The sequence below is a fragment of the Toxorhynchites rutilus genome, chromosome 3 (genome assembly GCF_029784135.1).
Source record: "Toxorhynchites rutilus septentrionalis strain SRP chromosome 3, ASM2978413v1, whole genome shotgun sequence".
NCBI classification, from domain to species: Eukaryota; Metazoa; Arthropoda; class Insecta; order Diptera; family Culicidae; genus Toxorhynchites; species Toxorhynchites rutilus.
The window spans coordinates 266,346,357-266,352,755 of NC_073746.1; the positions used below are offsets into that span (position 1 = coordinate 266,346,357).

The 6,399-nt window shown below is 35.0% G+C and overlaps 1 non-coding gene across 1 annotated transcript; it reads left to right on the forward strand.

Annotated features, from left to right (window-relative positions):
* Positions 1-638: 638 nt before the first annotated feature.
* Trnae-cuc (transfer RNA glutamic acid (anticodon CUC)) lies at positions 639-710 on the forward strand. The gene has a single exon. It is a non-coding gene; the product is annotated as a tRNA-Glu (tRNA).
* Positions 711-6,399: the final 5,689 nt, after the last annotated feature.

Sequence of the window (6,399 nt, forward strand, 5' to 3'; positions counted from 1 at the left end):
ACCCCTTTTCGATATGAAAATGGGAAAAGTTTGTCTCGTTTTCGGCTTCATACATTCCGGAGGACCCTGTGCTTATTTGTGGCTTTGGATGGAATATTTTTGCTTGATGCTGCATGGCGGAAGAGGTAGTTTTATATCGATTAGGCTTTCAAGTGGTATTTTAATCATGCATACAACACGAACTAAACAGCTTTTTATTGATCGAATGTAGATCATGTCGCAGTTTGTTTCACACTGGCTTAATCCACCTGAAAACAATTAATTGATATCCGTCAGCCTTCGACATCAGATGCTTGCAGCCATCAACGGGCGGATAATGAAGTGTCAAAAGTGTAAGCTGAAAACATTAAATAATAAATCTTCGAGACGGTTGAAAGATCAAATCGACCCGATGACAGGAAGCAGATAATTTTTCATGATTATTCAGCTCTTTCTGGAGGATTACGCGGAATAAGTCGCTCCAAAGGCGCACACACACTCGATGAAGTTCATCTCGCCAAGCACCAAAGAAGGAGTAGTGTTAAAGCTTGCCTCGGTACAGATGCTAACTGTCTGCTAAAATATGAAGCAAATAGATTTGACAGCTTTACAGAAGTGAGACGAAATAACAGAACGACAATAGAGAAATGTTTATTAAGTCCCATATTGTCTAGTGGTTAGGATATCCGGCTCTCACCCGGAAGGCCCGGGTTCGATTCCCGGTATGGGAAGCTTTTTTTGTTTACTTTTTTCTTATTAAATGAAAAAAAAAATGGAACCTTTTAGCAACGCATACGAACTAGGTTTGGGCGATCTTTATAAAAAGATCGATCTTATCGAATCGATTTTCCAAACGGCTTAGGGATCGATCCACTGATTAAATCGGTACTAAAGAATCGATTTTTACCGAATCGATTTTGAAAAATTAAAAGCTTTTTTTTCGAATATGCTTGTTCTATATGAATGTCGTCTTTTCTTTGAACAGGGAATACAAATTTCATATTTTTATTCAAATATCAAAAGCATTTTGTTTTGTTTCTCAGCATGAAGGCCATAGCCACAGGGAATTCATATTGTGCTGTCAGGTAGTCGTTTTATTAAAAAAATTAATTGAAAAAGCATAATTAGAAATTCAACAACCGCCCAAAACTAAGCTGACAATAAGAGCCAATCGTGCCATACATCTGTCATTTTGTCGAAGCCGATTCTTGATTTTGGCGCCGGATCCAGAAAACAATCTTTCGCCTGTAATTAATGTCAGCATCAGGTTCAGTGATCCTATGCGCAATCGTTTACAGTTCATCCCCTCAGTAGCTGTTACTAGTTCCGTCTCTGCCAGAATTTAAACAGAAGTGAGTCATAGAAAAAGCAATCCAAATGTTGACATTATGTTCAAAAATATGTTAGGTGACATTTGATAAGATAAAAAATCGATGTGTACTGAAAAACAAATTCACAAATGATCGAAAAGATCGAAAGCAAAAAAAATGATTTTCTCGATTTTATCGAGTACAAAAGATCGATCCAAAAAATCGGAAATCGGAATGGAAAAGATCGATCTTCTAAGAATCGATCCGAGATCGCCCAATCCTAATACGAACCCAAGTGGTGCGGATTCAATCCACTTCATTTTCAAATTCATGCATTTTTTCAAGCGATTTCTTGCAATAAATTCTCAAATTCTCAGTGATGCCAGATTTACAGATATGTTTATAAATTTACAGACATATCTGTAAAATACATTTTATTTTTGTTTCAGACTTTTTGGACATAACAATATTTTACAGGTTTTTGAAAAATAAGAGGCTCTATTCATCACATCAAAGGTATTTGACTCACCGTATGACATTTTTCCATAGTTTTAATACATAAGAGTGGATGTTCAATATATCAACGAAGAAATACTGATAATGACGGACAAAAATATATTCCTTTTTTCACTTTACATTTAACGTTCAAGAGAACAAACATGTCAGATTCGTAAATGAAATACATCGGGAATAGAATACAAGGAACGCTTTGCGTTTTTTTTTTAATTTTTGTCGGTGGTCATCGATTTGGTGCTCTATCCCTCGGTATGTAAAACACAAGTATGAACACAAGAGTCACGAACATTTTACGTATGTGTAGATCGTTAAAACATTTAAACACACTTACAACATATTCATTAACTTTTACCTCACGACCAACATATTCACTAGAAATAATGTATATGACAGAACAACGTTTGCCGGTCAGCTAGTATGTATATACATCCATTCCATGCCAAACCGATATAATGGTTCTCAAATTTTCGTGAAAAGTGGTATATTTGTTGACGTAGGATTACGTCTTTCGGGAACATATTGGGGTACAAATTGAAAATCGAAAATCGAGCACATCGTGAAAATTGTCCAATTTCAAACGCTTATTGCTCAGTCATTTAATGATGGATTGATGGAATTTTTGCGTCAATCGATTTCGGTACTCCATAACAATTTTTTATATTGAAGAAAATAATATATGTCATGTAACTAACTATCGAACAATTGAAAAATCTCAACCCTTATCCTAACGGAAATACCCACTTCTGATTGGTCGAAATTGACTACACATGCGGCGGGTCCCTAACAGAGACATCAAAACCAGGCTGCCTGGGGGAATTGGCATTGCAAATACATGAAAGTAGGGGGGGCTTTTGTTCCTACCGATAAGTGTTCCCTAACAGAGACATCAAAATCAAGCTGCCTGGGGAAAATCGGCATTGCAAATACATGAAAGTAGGAGGAGTTTTTGTTCCTTTCTAAATGTATTCCCTAACAGAGACATCAAAACCAAGGTGCCCAGGGGAAATCGGCTTTGCAAATATATGCAAGTTGGGGGCATTTTTATATTGCAAGTAAGGTGAGTGATACGATTAATTCTAGCAAATAAAATTTAAATTTGGAACTTTAATGTTGGTTGCTTCGTTAAATTTCATATCAATGGCCGATCGTGTATTGTGAAAAATTTAGCACAAGTGTAAGTGTAAAATTGTATATGGTAGCAGTTGTGTTAAAAATGACTTGATATATGGAACGATTTATTTCATATTTCATAAATAAAAACCAAGGTGTGTTCTCGCTCGAGAACGGGTCGTTTGGTTTAAGCTGTCTGTTTTGTTGTGTTTATTTTCACCCATGAAAAATTTATACGGCGAGAAAAATTTGAAAAGTGAAAAAATATTAGAAAAAGTGATTTCCCATATGCTCTACATATAGTATTAGGTGCTGTTAGTCCAATTAAAATTCGCATTGGGTTGAATAAACACTCAGAAAGTGAAAGTTATAAAAGAAAATTACCTTTCCCATTTCAAATATGTTTTCTCTATATTGAAGTAACATGTTTTTACTGATGAGAAAAATTTATAATTGTGTTCGGTATTGGTAACTATTTTATATTCCATTAGTGAGTTTTTTTCATATTTCATCCATACATAACATAGGAGGCATCTCGTCTAGGATCACAGAGGGTGGTTTTCATCATATCTCGTTCCACTTCAGTATCTTTTATCTGATACGCATCATCCAACGACTGTTTACCATCTTCCCGTATATTTTTTTTTCATTAGGGGGCTCATTTCCATTTTAGAGTGGTGCGGAAAATCAATTTTTTCGATTTTTTTCCAAAAATGACTTTTTTATAATTTTTGAACTACTATACCAATTCGGATGGTCGATATATCAAATTAAAGACAATAAGTTTATATTTTTCAGAAAAATATTCCACTTACAAAAAAGTTCGACTTTGTTTTTCGTAATTATTGATTGTATTTGATTTTTTACGTTTTCTTGACATTGGACTAGAGGGTGTTGAATTTTTAAAATTTTTTACATAGTATATCGTTTTAAAGTTATGATTTTGAAAGTAAAGTCTTTTTACCTTTTCTTCCAAAAATGACTTTTAAAAAAAATCATAACTTTTGAATTACTGGACCGATTCAGATAATCGACCTATCAAATTGAAGCCAATGAGCTAGTCTTTTATATAATTAATACACTTGCAAAAAAATTGGATTCTAGTCGCATATATATAGTCTAGTTACATAGAAACTTTTAACGAATATTGAAAACAAGTTAAATGTGAAAAATCATAATTCAAAAAATAAAACAGACACATCTTTCATTTTCGATATATTATGAATGAAATACCTCAGCTTGCAAGAAAAAATATAAAACAATATAGTGCCCTCTATCTTTAACCGATAAAAACTAACACAATCAATATTTACTAAAACGAAAATCCTTTTTTTTTTGTAAATACAACTAGATTATTGACTTCGATTTGATATGTCGATCATCTAAATCGGGCCAGTTGTTCAAAAGTTATGATTTTTTCAAAAAAGTATTTTAAAATATAGCACCCTCTACTCCAAAGCCATGAAAACAACTGATACAATCAATAGTTACGAAAACAAAATCCAAATTTTTTCGGCAATTCGTTATATCTTTTCGGAAAAGGCTAAGTAATTGGCTTTAATCTAACATATCGCTCATCTGAATTGTTCCAGTATTTCAAAAGTTATGAATTCTCGAAAAAAGTCATTTTTGGGAAAAAGGAGAATAAATTATTTTTTCGAACCATCCCAAAAAGGGAAATGGGCACCCTAATGAAAAATAAAAACAATACGTGTCTTATGTTTGGCGATAAAGAACGAATCTACCACTTTTCGCGAAAATCTGAAAACCACTATATCGGTTTGACATGAAATGGCTGTATATATACAAAAGACAATTTTACGTGCATCGCGATGTACAAGGTATTAATAAATCTGTGAAAATTAACGTTAAAAGACATTTCTACAGATCTGCACACTTTTACAAACTTTTCCACATTTTTAACAGACATTCACATGTTATACAGACTTTTTTAAAAAATCATCTCAAATCGCTGGAATAAACATTTACGTGACTCTGACTTCGTTTGTTTTAATTTCGTTCGGAAAAATATTATACCAGGGAGAGTGGACATTTAAAATGCGTTGCTCAGTGAAAGGCTGCTCGAATGCGAGTGAAAATGTTCGCGTAAGCTTTTATCGTATACTGTTGGAAACGTTTTTACAGCCGCACTGGGTCGATTATTGCGGAGACGACAAACTAGTTCCGAATAAGGGTTCCCGTATCTGTGGAGTAAGTACGATGCTTCGATTATTGAAAACCAAAAGTGTAGCAAACCTTCCATACACATCTTCAGGATCATTTTGATAGAAATACATCGTTTCATTTCAATCGGGAAGAAAACCTCGTGAGAAACCGTAATGCCTTCCCAACAATTAAGCCGGTAGTAGACTCAAAAGATTACGTCCATCATCAACACGAACATGGTATTCCCCAAATAATTTTTTGGTGCACAACCTTAACACCTGCTTCACCATAGCGTCAGTTTGTATTTATCATTACGACTGCATTATTTGCAACACAAAACAATCGGCAATCATAGCATAACAAATAGGCGATTTTTGCATCGTTATAAGGCCAATTCACACGGGAGCAGATACAAATGGGGTTTCAGCGTAGCGAAAATGAACTTCAAGTTCACTGACAAAATTCCAGAACATTTATTTTCTTGGTGAGCTGACGATAGCCTAGCTTGATGATTCCCCACACAATAATGTAGCTCAGAACCTTAATGCAATGGCGTCAGTTTGATGCAATAATTGTAATGCATGAGACATCAGCGAGTGAGTAATTTGGTCGCGTCCACAGCTCAATCCGAAAAGAAGACATGTGATGACAAGGAAGAACAAGCGATTGTCATTGCTTTGAATACAGAACAATACTGAAAGTTTGCCTTCCTTCCTTGCTGGAGACTTTAAACTTCTTCAGTTCATTCGTCTCTAACCTTCAAAAAGGCTCTTGGAAAACTTTACTTTATCCATCATATTACTCCTCCACTCCCCATTGCCTTGAGAAAGGCATTCGATCCCTCGCCGTCCAGCTCGCCCAGTTGTTCAGTCGATTTCCTCACGAAGAATGATAGTTTGCCTCAGCGAGATCCACTGCTTATACTCTAGGCAAATATTCCCCTTCGTTCTTCTTCTTTTCCTTTGTTCACTTTACATCTTACGATTTCCCCTTCGTTGCTCGTCGATAAGTTGCTCGTTATTGACAGCTCTGTTCGGGAAAGCACACAAATAGACAGAACAATGAGAAAATGGGAATGCTTCCAACTTTCATCAATTTAAGCCATATATAGACTATGGGATTGTAATGTAAAGCATATCAAACAAATCTTATGAAATTGCGATTCGTTTGGTATGTAAATCCCCAAAATCCGTTTGCGGCAAAAATAGTTATTAACGTTAACTTTATTTCATAAAAACGTGACGTGTGACCTGAAAGACGTAGAACTACGTCTTTCATTAAGGGTGCCATATCAGAAAACAGGTCACGTTTCTATGAA